Source organism: Chrysoperla carnea, chromosome 5, assembly GCF_905475395.1.
Source record: "Chrysoperla carnea chromosome 5, inChrCarn1.1, whole genome shotgun sequence".
NCBI lineage: Eukaryota > Metazoa > Arthropoda > Insecta > Neuroptera > Chrysopidae > Chrysoperla > Chrysoperla carnea.
Genome location: NC_058341.1, coordinates 33,241,863 through 33,258,037, shown reverse-complemented (window position 1 = coordinate 33,258,037; position 16,175 = coordinate 33,241,863). Strand labels below are relative to the sequence as shown.

Below are 16,175 nucleotides of genomic sequence, written 5' to 3'. Positions count from 1 at the left end.
GATTTAGATGATTCGCATCAAGTGTTATGTCCAAATGTCCACCGGAAGTAATAAAACATGACACCGTTCAAGTGGCGGCAACATTTCTCTTTAAACATTTTTCTTCTCTTTTACATATTACATAATATATTTTTTTGTAAACAATTTTTCTGTCATTTTATTTTGTTTATTTTTTAATAACTTGTTCTTTACAAATTTGGGAAAAAGAAAATTATAAGGAAGTTTTTATGTTTAAGAAGCAATTTTCTGACATTCCAATGAAAAACACAGCAAATTAAAATTTAAAGCGTATTTCGGACATCAATTAATTGTTTTTTTATCAAAAACTAACATTCAAATAGAAAGTAAGCTATTTTAACTTTTTTTAGCTTTACGAATATAAGATATTTTTAGCTTTGGTCCAATATTTAATAAAGCTTTGGTCCGACACTACAAAATTTGAAATTTTCGTACTTAGAAAACACAAAAAAAAAAACAAATATTCATGAATTTTAAGCTAGCAGGACAGTTTGCAACTTACAAATCCCTTAACTTAATTAGTGCAGTTCTCTCAATTTCGCCTTTACGCAGTGTTGTTGAACTACCTAATAAATTTGGTTGTTCAACTATTTGATAGATAAATTTTTAGCTATGTAAAATTATATAATGCCAGGAAATAAAGTGTGCTGGTTTTAGAACTATATTGACATCTGAAAATTGAAATATTTCAATATGAAGTCAAAATCAATTATAACGACCCTGTGAAATTGCAAAATATGACTTTTCCTGGCATCTATTGGCAACGAAATAAAATACATTACCGGGACATTCAAATTGGTATTTGTGTGGAGACATTTTAAATAGTTCTTATATTAGTGTCTTTTGAACTCAAAAAATTCCGAATAAAGCTCGATCATCCAGGCACTATATTTTTTAAACGAGTAATTCTTTTGTATATATACAAATATATATGTTTGAAATTTCGGAAGCGGCTAGAAAAAAGTTAATGTAATATAGTATGCAGAGGGTTCCGGGGGCGAAAAATCGATCTAGCTAGATTTCATGTATAAAAACGTCTTTTTTTCTCGAAAAGTTCAATTTTAAGGGCTCCGACGATTTTCATGAATTATAGTATGCAGGGGGTTTCGGAGGCGAAAATCGATCAAGCTAGATTTCATTTTTAGAAAACGTCGTTTTATTCGTTTTATCTCCGAAACTTTAAAAGCTTACAATATATCACCTATTCAATATTTCTCCTTAAAATTTGAGACACTCCATATTTATTTAAATGATTCGAGTTTCTCATTGTATACAAAGCTTTATAAACAAAGGGTACTATTTTCTCAAAACACAATTTTTACAAAACAACAATAATTAAGTATAAAATCCCACTAAATGAGAATATCTCTTAAAACATTTATTTTATTTATATGTTTTAAAAACGTAAGATAGAAAATATAATAATAAATATTAATAAATATTAATAAATATTATTGTAGATATCCTGAAGATTTTATTATATAATAAATAAAACGATAGTGACGTAACAAGTACCGCCCTCTAGTTTGCTTGGAGAGTTCGCTTGATTTGTAACGTATATATATGCAATGCACATAACACAATGTATACAAGAAGAAAATGTAAGAAATCTACTTTATCAATTCATTTTCCAACTGATATTTATAATACCGTACACACTATATACAAGCAAGATACAAGTGGAGTTATCTCTATATATTATAAATGCGAAAGTAAGCATGTTTGTTTGTTTGTTACGCTTTCCCGCTAAAACTAGCGAATGGTTTTTAATGAAACTATACAGCAATATAAGTCCATACTTCAGAATAACACATGAGATATAATTTATAAAGATATATTAATAAAAAAGTAAAAAATTTAAAAATTAATTTAATTTGACATTACCATAAATTACAGATTTCTGTAAAAGTAGTCATTTGACATTACCATAAATAACAGATTTCTGTAAAAATAGTCAATATAAAATATTTCACGGCCATCTTTTCTGATATACTCAATGAATAATTACGACTATTATACATTTAAAAAAATAGAAAACCCTACATATATTTACTGTGTAAAACAATCCTTACCATTATTTGGAGTGTTGTATAGCGAGAGCAATCTTTATCAATCTTTAATTTTAAACCCAGCGAAACGGGTGGGTATCACTCTAGTTTTTATATAAAATAGAATTGAGATATAAACGAAAGGGCGTTGATAAATGTTAAAAGAATGAAAAGAATTTAGGATGTAACATGAAACTAACAAAACAAAAACAGGACAGGAAAAGTAACGAAGAGTTAGAATGAATAGTGTTTTACGGACTACAAAGTAGTATTACTTCTATTTATAACATAGTCTGTCCCAGAAATCCTCAGGCTTTCAAAACATACAAAAAATGTTACGGAACTTTGTAATTCTGTTTAGTAAAAGTGGAATTCGTTTTTACCAAATTTTACCTATAAACCAAAATTTGAAGAGAATGTGACATCTGAAATTAAATATTTTCAAATGGAAAACTTCCTTATCGTAAAATCTTGTTAACCCCCAACAAATTTTACGCGTACGGAACCACAAACTCGCACTTGAAACATAACTAAGATCACTCCCGTTTAATTACCTTTCAAAAAAAAAAACCAAAAAAGTTAAAATCGGTTGATCCGTTTAAGCGCTACGATGCCACAGGAATTTTGGAATTGATTTAGGAAAAACCCTATGCCCATATAATAATTAAACCGAATATTAAAATTACTAGTCATTTTCGAATGATTATACAAGGCATTAAAAAGATCATTGACAACTTAACGACTCTTTACGTTAATCCGTTATATATCCAATAATTTGGGCCACACAATATCAAAAATTGGGATAAAAAATTTGTTATAAGAAACATTAGCATCAATGCATTTTTTTTAATATCAGAATTCTGAGCTAAATTTTTTATCCAGCGCCAACTTAACGATTTCGACTATTTGACGCCACACAAAAACACAGATCTGATTTCCGAAAAGTGTTTGTAAAAAATATCATAGAATTTTTGATAACGTGCGCCTGTTCTAAGAGTGAGAGAAAAGGTTGAAGAGAAGAAAAAGATTTTTAATATCACTTTTTTAATTATTTTAAGTATTTAAAAATTACTTCATATCCAATGAATTAAAAATAAAAATAACAATAAAAATTATAAACAATTAAAATCAAAGCTCAATATAAAAAAATGTTCAACATACAAATAAAATTATTTTAAATTTAAATACAAAGTGGTTTCAGTAAAAAAGCAACCAAGTAATTGATGGTCCACATCGCTTCAAAATATTTCAAACTACAATCAATTACCAGTCGCTATCACTGTCACTATCGTCGCAGCGACCTCCGCGACAAGATCCACGTCTCGATGAGGATTGTCTTTCTCCATATCTTCCGCTGGATGATGATTTTCTTCCACTGGATTTAATTGGAACAGATGATTTGGATGATCGTCGTCCACCACCATTTGATGATGACTTTCTTCTTGGAGAATCCCAATCGTCAGAGCAGTCATCAGAATCATCAAAACTATCGTAACACCGACCGTTGTTACATCTTCCACCATAACAGTTATTACTTCGTCGAGACATTTTTGCTTTGATTTGTTTTAAAAATTTGTCCAAAATAAAATAAAATATGTGAAATTCACACTGAAGATCACACTTTGTGATAAAAGAAATTTAAAATTATACGAAGCAGAAGAATAGCCAGTTCTTCACTTAATAAGCTCACAAAGTCAATTGTGATTAATTTCAAAAATAGTTCGATTTTATACAATTTTGAACTACCGTCATCCTTTTTTAATTTATTTTTTTCTTTTGTTATTTAAAAAACAAAATTTCAGTTACGTATTCTGTAAAATCTACTGTAAATAGGAAGAAAGTTGTTAAACATTTTCAGGTAAATACTTAAGTGAAGAACTTTTCAAGTTGTCTTAAATTGCCAAAAATGATTAACAGCCAACGAAAATCATCTTTGAAAAAAGATTTAGCTTAATTTTTTCAATTTATTTCAAAATGTCCCTTTTAAAAGAACATTTTTGATCTATTATTTTGACAGTTATTAAAAATAAATTTTAATAGAATTGAATTGTTTTCGAACAGTAGCACGCCAATCATTCTTTTCCGATCACCAGCTGTTGTTCCATCTAACATATTACCTTCAAGCTTTTCGAATCCTTTTCTACATGTCGTAACAATATTGTTAAAGAGCAACTTCATTTTTATGAAATCCTACTTGAAGTAATTCTTAGATTTCTTTATTGTGCCATCTTTTCGACGTAGCGTACGTTTTTGTCTTTCATATTGGTCCGAATATAAATTTATGACTCGATGCTATTACTTAAAATTCGGCTCTTTTTATTACATCCGGTTTAATTAGGGATTTTAAGATAATACTTAGAAGAACGAACTTTTTTGTATTTCTAGACAGAAATATTTTTGAATATTTTACATCAATTTGCATCACTAAATAAAATCTAAAAATTTCACCGATAAAAAAATATCAACGCAAAAAATATATGTTTAATCGACATAAGAATTTGGGCCTTAATTACATATTTCTAAAATTACAACTTTTATAAGTCACTTTTAGATATATTATGTTTAATATAAATTTTGTTTCAATAAATCATAACCGTAGCCTAACGATTGAGTAATTTTGTAAAACAAATAAAATAAAATACGGCCCTTATATTTTCATTAATTATTTTATATAACGATTTGTTTTTGAAATATTATAAAATTGAATCCAAAAAATATGTTTTCAATATTTTAAGTTCCAATTTCATTTTTGTGAATGAAATAAAAAATTCATATTCCAAATATTGTCATAATATTTAAAATTTTAAAAATAAAATCCATTAATATTTTTTTATTGTGCCCAGTTGCCGAGGCTACAAACACAACCATTAATATTGTAAATTTTATTTATCAATTTTGTTTCATAAATTGTATTTCAGAATAAAAGGGTTAAATTTAACAAAATTTTACTTGTAAATACGATTAGGTAAGTTTACTTAAATTCAGAAAAAAGTTATTTCAGACTATTACAAATTAAAAAACATTTTTGCAATTCAGCCCCAATTTATATTCGAAACCAGAAAAAGTAGTCACATGACTTTCCGCCTTAGCAGTGCTTAATTTTTAAGATACAAATTTTTTATGTCCACATATTTTGTATTTGTAAATTGGATTACCTCTAAAGCATCGCCAGTTCTGTCCAAGAAAGATATTGCAGAGGAGTCTCGTTCATGGTAACAAATATTAAATTAAAAAGTAAGATCCAATGAAAATACCTGTCAATTTCAGTAAAATATTTAGAGAATCATTTTTTTAGAGAAATTTTTTTTCTGACATATTTGTAATCTTCTAAATTGCTCAATTTTTGGGAGGTTCGATACCAAAACGAATGTGTTACCATAAAACTGAAATAATTTGTGTCAATTAATGAGCATTTAATGCGGCTTCTGCATAAATTTTAAATCGATTCTCTGTACGGTTTACGATAAATTAATTATTAAAACAGCCCTTTTTAACATGGAGGTATATGGAGAAGCCGTAATAAATGTTGGTTTTTTAGTCGATTAGTGCTTTTAAAAATGTTACCATTTACATAAAAAACTTCTATCAATATTCCTTGAATTTTAAGCTTTATAATCTACCAAATTTAAGAACTTTTCATAAAAATAAAAATATTTTTTTTGGTAAAAACACTGACTGTGATAGTTAACTTCTTATAAAACGCACAGAGAATCGATATGAATTTTTCACAAAAGACGTATAAAAGGATGACTAATTGATAAATAATATTTAAAAATTTTTGGTATCATTTTAAAATTTAAGCTATCAAAATACTTTATAAGATCCACTGAATGAATAAAAGCCCATAATAAATTTTGTTACAGTATCCTAAAATGCAAGATATAATCGCTTATCCTTCGAACTAACTCATAAAATTCAGAGAATCAAAACAATATCTTAGATGAAACAAAAAGAGTTTTATTAAGTAATGCTTTAAAAACATAATAAAAGTAATAATATGTGAACACATATTGAAATAATAATAATAATGACTCTTTTACTTGTTCATAGTTATTTGAGTAAGAATTACCGGAGCATGTTTTCCGATTCAACTTCATAAAGGATCATTAATTTTTCTATTACATTTCATTTTGTATGTGAAAAGAAAAATATGCGCTCATTTTCTTTTATCATAAATCATATTTATGTTAAGAATTGAATAGTTGTACTAAGTGTACAATAAGATTTCTAATATTCGCATGTGATTTTGTAAATATAGGATATTAAGTTTCTTAATTATCGACTGAAGAAATTATTCCGGGATATAACCTTTGATAATTTTAGTCAATATCTCCAAAACCACTCGTTCAATCGACAAAAAAGACATTTTTTTTTTTAATCAAAATTTTTCTATAGAATATAATTTTTATCCACATTGGGGGTATAAAATCTTTATCGATGTTTGCAAATTTTTTAAAAGAGTTTCTTTTTTTTTAAATAATGTAAAAACTTCGTACAGATGGTAATGTTTGCTCAACAAAAACAAAAATCAAGACCATGAACCGATTCGTTCGAAAGATTTTTATTTCATCTAATTGTCAAAAAAGACGGAATTTTATTTGTGCTTTAACTACCCTGAATAATCCATAGATACAAAAAACCGGCTCATTTTACGTTGAACGACAAGTCTCTGAGGTATTGACTATAAATAAATTGATTCGGGAGATAACCCCTCGATAAGAATTTTAGCCGTTAAACTACAATCGTTAAAAGAACATGATTTTTACATTTTTAGAGGTCAAAAATACTTTTGAAAATGGTTTTATTCAAATTGGGTCTTCTCACTAGACCCGCTTTTGTTGTATACTAGTATAGAATATTCGCCGTTTGACGGGCCTTAATTATGCAAACATGTAATTACTTCGTGATTTTTACATAATACTATTTTTGAAAAAGTACTTCAAAATGTTGATTTTGCTAATAAAAAGTCACCAAAAATTTATTTCGGAAAAATACACACGCTTTCTTGCCAAAAACTTAAATTAAATTTTAAACCTTTTTCCAACTCATCATTATACGAAATTACACAAATAAGTTTGACAGATATATTCATAGACATCTGATTATAATAAATATAAATACTTATTATCTATGGATATATTATACCCAGCTGTCTACACTGAACTAACTGATGGTCTACGGCTCATACCGATATGATATCACAGCAGGGCTTGCCCGCGTTTTAGGTCACGAAATATACAGTTTAAAAACTACGATTTTTTTAATATTTTAAAAGAAAAATGTGCTTTTATGACTCGAAATCAGAATTAAGTATATTTTTACATTAATTTTAACTCTTTTCAAATTTCATAATTTATTTTTGACTAACGATAATACCCTATTATGATATTTCTCTATTTTTTTGTAGGCAAATTTGAATGAGACTAATATTTGTGTGCAAAATTAACATAGTCTATCAAGAATTTACTCTTTTCAATGTGATCATTAAAAAACTTCGTGATTTCTCTCAAAAATTTGAATGTATTTAAAATATTTGTTTGTCAGAATAATGAGTTTGTTAAACAAATATTTACGTACACAAACAATAATTTGCATTTACTAAGAATTTCAGCAAACAAAAATTATTACATAACTCATTGGTATTTATTTTTTTGTAAATAATCAAGGTCAATTTCAAAAACGAAATATAGATTAAAAACAAAATAATAGTTGTTTTATGGTCTAGGTCTAGGTACATTTTGACAATTCATTTTAAAAAATTTTTGAACCGAAATTTTAAATACTTTTGTCATGCTCATGTCTAACAACTTCCAAACGAGTTCCAAAGACTTCTCCGTGAACGGCAAGCTTAAAATCGATGAATTTTTTAGTAGGACAACATTCGAATAACAAGTAAACTGAATAAAAATGTAAAAACTATTTTCACTGACACTCAACAATGAATAAGGTCCGCCTTCCCAAACCTTGAAAATTGTAGTTTTGAAGGTATCAGATAATTATTTTTGAGGTGTCGAAAAATACTTCTCGTTCTTTCGAGTTCGGGAAAAATAATTGTTGAACTATTTATTCAATTTTTTTTTTCATATCGTCTTCAATGAATGTGTGCTCAAAGCTTACCAAGCAATTTAAAATTTACCGAAAACAGAGAAAAATAAATCCAGAGTTATGAACATTTTTGTAGAAGAAAAAGCTGTTAGAATCATCCTCTTTATACAGCGACAACTTTGTAAGAGAAATTTACTTCCCAAGGGATTGTTATAAGGACTGAAATACAGTACACATTGTACAACCATAATTTTTTTTATTATATTTTCAAAACAATATGTAACAAAATTTTTCCCTTTTCACTTTATCTATTGAAAGTCATTTATCATACAATATAATATTATTTTATGTAAATAATAATCTTACTTACTTAAAAGAATATTACATTTGTAAAAATTTTATCTTAATGGACATTCATGAAATTTAAATAAATAGTTCAAAATCTTTGATATAAATTTGTTTTTGTTGAATTGATAGTTATATTTTGTTGTCTATATCGTATAAAACAAAATATTAAAAAAAAAGTAATAATAAATTGATGTTTTTATTTCATACATTTAGATAATACTTGCTCGACCCGTGCGGAATTTCGCAGTGGGATACCCGTGACTAAAAACAGGCTAGAGAAATTTACTTTCTTTTTATTTATAGGCAATTTTGTTGCAGATATGAATATGATAATACATAATGAACAAAATTAAATCTTAATATTATTTCTCCAGACTGTTTTTTCCTAAGCCATAAACTTTTAGATCGTGAGTCTTTTTTTGGTCATTACCTAGCACGATAAAATGAGGAGTAAATCATGGATCAGTCGCCCTATTAAATCAGTTGGTTAAGGCGTAACCAATTCCGTTCGCGGTATGCTTAGGGTAGGAAGGAGGTGCACTCAGCCTCTGAAATTGAGGAGTTGATAAATGAAATTATCAGCGGAAAGGTGGTAAAATACATATATGGTATCATAATGGGCTCTATAGCCTAAGTGTGTCCTTCGTGGTCAGCCAATAAAACCAAACCTAGCCTAACCATGGATTTTATAGGAATAAGAAAGATCTCGCGTGGGCAGGAAAATACAGCCAAGAGGGAAAACAAAATTTAAAAAAAAAAAAAAAGGACAAATTGTACTTTAAGCATATCTAAAACCACTCTCCATTAAATTACCTTTTTCCTGAAAGCCTTTTCCAAGCTGAGTCGGTTTTGAACATATCTAGGAATACTCTCTATTAAATTTCCTTTCAAACGAAACGAAAAAAATCACATTCGGTTCATCAGTTTAGTCGCTACGATGCCACAGACAGACAGACAGATAGACAGATAGACAGGCAAGCAGACACACACACATAGCGGTCAAACTTATAAAACCCTTTTTTTTTACTTTTTTTAGGTTGGGGGTTAATAATATATAAGATACATTTGGGTAGACACTAGCCCGACGCTTTGTGAAGTTGGCTGCTGGACCAAGTGACTTATTTTAGACTAATCATAATAGTCACAGTAAGTAACACGAAAAAATAATTGAAAACTGATCGCATACCTGATTCAATTTATAATAAAAAAAATTCTATTGTATTTTCCTTGTACCAATGGTAGGATTGATCTTAAGATGTTTTTGGAATAAAAATCCAAAAAGGCATACGCGATTCGATCGACACCAAAGTTCTTAGTTCTGCATCATTATTATAGCAACGTTTTCAACACAAACTTTAATTAAAACATTATCTTTTATATGAAATTATTAAAACACACTTAAAACTCATTTTAACAATGGAAAATTGATATAATAAACCATAAATTAACAATAAATAAAATTGAAGCATGTGGTGATTTAATGGCTTAAATACCATCTCTAATGAATATAATATAACAATAGTGATTTTACTATTTTTATCGTTATTATATGAGTATTAACAAAAGCCAATATTATACTGAGTTATACAGTGTGTTTCATGAAAATTGGTTCAGACTTGGTGTACTACGGTTACCATTTATTACATTTTTAATTCACTAACGTTATTGCTCACAATATTTGAGTAGAAGAAAGTTGGCAAGATAGGCTCGTTGCCTAGATCTAAACAAGGTAATTTTTTAATTCTAATAGCTATCGTGAGTAAGAAAATGACTTTAAATCCCATTGGAAAATGTTCTTTGTGCCTCCCTGGTCAATATTTCTTATGACCTCGAAAAATTGAAGAAACTTACAGATGTTGTTATACCCTGTATATATGTTATATATATAAAGATATACTAAGTTTAGTCAAAAGTTTGTAACGCTTAAAAATATGGATACTTTAATCAAAATTTTATGGGTCATAGGTGATGATGATATGGGCATTCATAAAATCACCCAATTAGTTCGTCACCTGTTATCTGTCTGTCTGTCCGTAAACACAATAATTCATAAACGAAAATAGCTATTGAGCTGAAAGTTTTATAGCGTGCTTAGGATGTAAAAAGTGAGGTCGAGTTCGTAAATGAGCAACATAGGTCAATTGGGTCTTGGGTCCGTATTATTCATCTTGTAAACCGTTAGGTACAGAACAAAAGTTTTAATGTAAAAAATGTTCCTTATACAAAAATAAATAAATTTCGTTTGAAACATTTATTCGTAAACGCCACTGTTTACCCGTAAATTGGAATTTTTTTTACAAATATTTAGAAAAAAAAAAACCCTATTTTGATTCCTTGGAAACAAAAAATAACAAATATCGAAAGTTTTTTTCTAATGAAATCATAATGGAGTGTAAACTACGTAAGTGTCTAAAAACTATTGATTTTGATGTGAAGAACAGGTTGTTTATCGGAGACGTGGGTTCTTTATAAAAACACTAGATACAGTATTTCTTAACTGGAAAATTCAATATTCCAAAATAATGAGAAACACCCGATATAAAAAATATTCTTCAATAAAGACACTGAAAAATAAACATAATAAGTTGCTTGCAGCTCCAAATATATATACATAATGGTTACTGAACTGTGATTGTATAAACATACTGTGTATAAAGCTGCTCCGCCCCAACTATTAAAACAGTAGCAGTAAGTATATACTTTTACCATGCACATAGCTTCATTATTCTTCAACCCCTCAAAAAACAAAAAATAATAATTCTATGTTCTTCTTTGTATTAAGATCAATCTATATAAACCTAGTGAAATGTTATGGGAGTAGCTCTACAAATCGAAAAGAAAATTTCTAAGTAAATAAAAGGGATTTATAGAATTTTGCGTGTTCCGCCGGAGCTACAGGTTTTAAAGCTTTTTGAGTTAAGTTTTCAAAAAAATCTTTCGAACAAAAGTTTACTTTTTTTTTTAATAAAAAACACTTCTGAGGTCTTTCAAAGTTTTGTTCTATGTCTATCAGTCTCTGTTACATATTGATTTATCCTTGACAGTTTGTTAGGGATACAACAAAGCTATTCGGTAACAGTTAGAAGTAGAGTAAAGCATTAAATATCATAAATTTTTCTGATAAATATGTCTTGTAGGCAAAGTGTCTCGAAAACTAAAAATATTAGTGACTTTAGATTTTTCATCGATTCTCTGTCGTTTCAAGCAGCTGTCAAAAAACTATACAAGTAAAATATTTTACAACACATATAAAATATTCTATCTTTGTCATAACTGCGTTGTTAAACAAAGGAAGAAGATACCTGGCTGGCACTTGAATAGTTTTTGAGTTACTATCCGAAACAATCATTTTTTAAAAGTAAAGGTCTATTGACACCATTGTTTTTCTCTTCGAAGACTAAGATTTCCTCAATTTCCGGAAAATTTGACTGGAAACTAACTCCCATTCTGCCATTAGATATTTGATGGTGCTATTGATAAGTGGGAGTAGCAACTTTCCAACTGGCGATAATAATTCGTACTTCTTAAAATCAGAAGACCCGAACACAATAGTTACAATTTCGACTACCAGATTGCAATACGTGCACTTACCATGTTTTAAGGCCAATAAGATTATTCAAATTTAAATAACATAAATTCCGCCAACTGGCGATAAAAATTTGGACTATTAAACAGGAAGTGGACCGGTTTTTCAGTAGTTCCAATTTAGACCACATAATTACTTCTCATTTCATCAAGAATTGGATAATTTTCTGAAATTCCAGTTCAAAGGAATAATACGTTTGTGAAAATTAATTTCGTAAATTCGTTTGCAAATTTATATTTTTTATATCGGTTAAAAAATTATTCGTGCCATAAATTTATCATTAAATAAACATAATTATTTATTATTTCTTTAATTTGAAAAAGAAAATTAATGAAATAAAATCCTCAATAAACCTATTTCATTTTTGCAGAATAACAATTAAAATAAATTATAAAAAAATATATACATGTATAGTATAACAAAAATTAGTTTTTAATTGAATAATTTAAATAATAGAGAGCGCGCGTGTTTCATTTTGCTTATACCATTGAATAATTTATACGTCTCATTTCCGGCATTTTGTTGTATTATATTTCTAACTTCACTTGTAAAGTTAATGTTTGTCAGTTTAATGGATTCATGGTAAGTTGTTGGTAATAAAGTGTACTATTGTATGTTAGATACAGGGTTGAAATAAGTGAAGAACAAGTCTTGTTCTTGATCCAACTCCAATTACTCTTCAGGGAAGGGGAAATTAGACCAATTTTCTTCTCTCAAAAGTAAGAAAGGCAATTATAGGTAATTAATAAATTCCATTCTATAATATTCTTGGATAAAAATGGTTTATTAGCGTACTTTTGACCCACAAGATACAAAAATAGAATCCTTGTGATCACTGAACGAGTTTTTGACATTCTAAATGTTATCTTTTGATACCTTATAAATTTATCGTTCTTTCGAAATATCAAGTAGATTTTCGTGTCCATCCAGGGTAATTGGTACCCCAAAAACATAAACATGCAGCTAATTTGACGATTACATGAGTTTTTTTTTAATGTATTTATTTAAAAAATCGCTCCAAGATAATACATATTTATGACACAGATTTTTAGATGATATTTCAAAAACTGTTTGCTCAATCGTTAAATGAACCCAATTTTGATATTTCTTGAATAAATATTACGCAATACATCAAGTTTTATCGAGTTCCGAAGGATGTACCTTTCTTTGTTTATTTATTTTTTTTCAAAATACCCTTTAAAGTTATCGAAGATTTTTAAAAGTTAATTCTTCCAAACTCCAAATTTTCATCAAAAGTAGCGTATTATCTGCACGTCACTTATAACCTATAAAACTTTTGTTGCTTGCACAATCTCAGATACCTCGAATACAATACAGGCCTGTATAAAAACTCTAACAACAATAAAGTAAAATAGTAAAGTAACAGAGATAACTAACAACAAGTGAAGATGAATTTATTCAAGTGAAGTTAAATAAAAGAGATTAAAGATCATTGTATAGCCGGGCATTAACGTTTTTTTTTTCTTCTTTCTTTAAGCCATATGAGAGATAATACTTATGTGTATATATACCATACACAAACATACCATGTACACTGTGGGCAATTTTTCAGAACGGAAGCAATTTGAAGACGGAGTTAACACATAAACGGCTGCTGGTGAAGTGAATTTCATCAAATGGACGGAAGCTTTTACTCTTACTACCCAAACTGATGTCGAGTGTACAGGGAGTGAGTAACATTACTGTATATACCAAAGCATGGTATAATGTTATATATTGTTAATTTTATATACTTAAAATATTTTTATATGCTATCTAGTACCCGCACATACAAAATTTAAATATATATAAATTTTTCTCTTACTTCTTTCAAATTGAGTTTCAAATGATTAATTTTAAGAAAAATCAGAAATAGTTCAATTCAAGCAAATAAAAATACGGTTAAACGGTTTACGTCTCTAACGTTTATGATGGGTCCTACGGACCCAAGACCTAATTGATCTATGTTGCTTATTAACGAATTCAACCTGACTTTTTATGTCCTGAGCACGCTATTAAATTTTGTAGCTTTTTACGTTTTTGTTGATTTGATAATTAGGTGATTTTATGAACATCTATAACAAAATTTTGTTGGTAGCATCAATATTTTTCGTTCCAAACTTGGGACTAAACTTAATATACCTGCATATATTTCACATTATATATATACATGGTATAATAAATTTAATAAATTAGTACAGAAAAATTTTGGTAGTTCCCTTACCTTGTTTCAAAAATCTTTAAAAAATAACAAGCGCTAATAACTTTAAGAATGATGCTTTAATAATTGTTTTTATGTCTATCACAATCAAAAGGATAAAAAAGCTGTAATTTACACTTTTTATAGAATGAAATATACATTGTTCCCAGATTTGCTCTAGTTACATCTTTAGCGAGCTTTTGATGGAGCTTTAAGTCTGGTAAAAGTGCTCTGGTAAAAGCTCAAAAAACACTTGGATAGAGCGTACAAAGCTCTAGTCAAAGCTGTATTGAGTTATACAGCTCTCTCTAATGCTCAAGAAATAGTTTGGGATGTTGAGCATAAATAATTGCAAGCTGAAGTTAGTACTATTTACATATTCACGCAATTGAATCAACAGTGGACATTTAGATAGCAACTTTGAAAGCAGGCTCTTATGCCATCAGCTCAAAATAGTTTCTAAATACTTGAAAAATACCCAGACATGGATAATAATCATCTCAGTGGCATGATATACTGAAGTTAGAGGAATCACAACTGCAGACGACATAATCAGAAACAGCATTGTATCCTAACCGAGTCAAAGGCCACGTTTACCGAAAAGAGCTGCGGAAGGAGGAATATTCGAAAGGAAATAATAAAAATGATGAAAGAGATTGAAAAACATTAAATATCTCTCCGAGAACATCGCCAGAAATTGATCCAAGACTTACGTGGCTGGTCGCAAATAGAATGCAATAACTGGTAAGTTTCATCACAGAGCACATTAAACTCAAGAAATATTTTCGAAAATTTGGATAACTACCAAATGTTTGATGGAATATCACCCTTCGCGTAGGTACCTCCTTGGCCATCATCAAGAAAAAGTATTACTAAGAATATTTCTCGTCAATGTGTGATACTATTCTTACAACTTATTTCATTCATTCATCATAGCATGTAACTTTTTCATATTTTTGTGTTTTATAATACTAGAATACCTCCTTAAGATTCTTTTAATGTTGAATTCAGACACAGCTTCAATAAAAAAAGTAAATAATGTATAAGATTTTGTTATGGTTTCATTTTAACCAGTTAAATTCTAACAGTATTTTTATATATATATTATATAATGAGAATAGAAACGGAAAACACATTTGTAACTTAACGTGAATCTAACGTTATAAACGTTAAATGTCTTTACACTGCTGAAGAAATCATTTATCAAATAACAGAATAACAGAGATAAAAATAAATACACTTTTAATATAAAAACGAGTATAAATTTTCTCTTTGTATTATTTATATAAAATATCAGCTTTTATAATAATTTTCAAAAAAAATTGTTTTAATAATCTCAATTACTGTTATTGATTTAGTTTCACTAATTATTTAATTCATTAATAATCAAATTATTAGATTAAAAAGTCAATAGAATTTTTCACACTAAAATTCAGCTTTTTCGAATTTTCATAATGTGATGCCTATAACTGTCTATGAAACATTTTTAATTTTTTCAAATGCGAAAAAGAAGATCAAATTTTTTCCTACGACATCTACTTATCATGGTGGATCGCGTTGTAGCAGTGAATGCATAAGCTGACCCATTCTAATCGATAAGTATAAATATTTCGCTTGATAGTTTCCTGCTTCGCTGAGTTTAAAAGTAAAAACTGGTAAAGACCACCGGGTTATAGCTACCTTGCTCTCACTTATCCCCCTTCTATTACACTAGAAATAGGTTTAGGGATGTACAGTTTTCAACTTTTTTTTTTTTGTTGTAAAATAGTGATAATTTATTGAGTATATCACAACAGATGGGCATGAATTGTATTTTTACCATTTTTACATTTAGTCTTTACCATTTTTTCCAGTAATCTTTAATTTATGGTTCAAAATGATGCTCATAGATGGCGCAGTCATCTAAATGTCAGACTAAATTTAGTTTAAT

At 28.4% G+C, this 16,175-nt stretch overlaps 1 protein-coding gene across 1 annotated transcript in view; it reads right to left on the bottom strand.

The window, feature by feature from the left end:
• LOC123301122 (chromosome transmission fidelity protein 18 homolog) overlaps positions 1 to 16,175 on the bottom strand; it is a 77,474-nt gene that overhangs the window by 46,838 nt on the left and 14,461 nt on the right. The gene's annotated exons all lie outside the window — the stretch shown is intronic.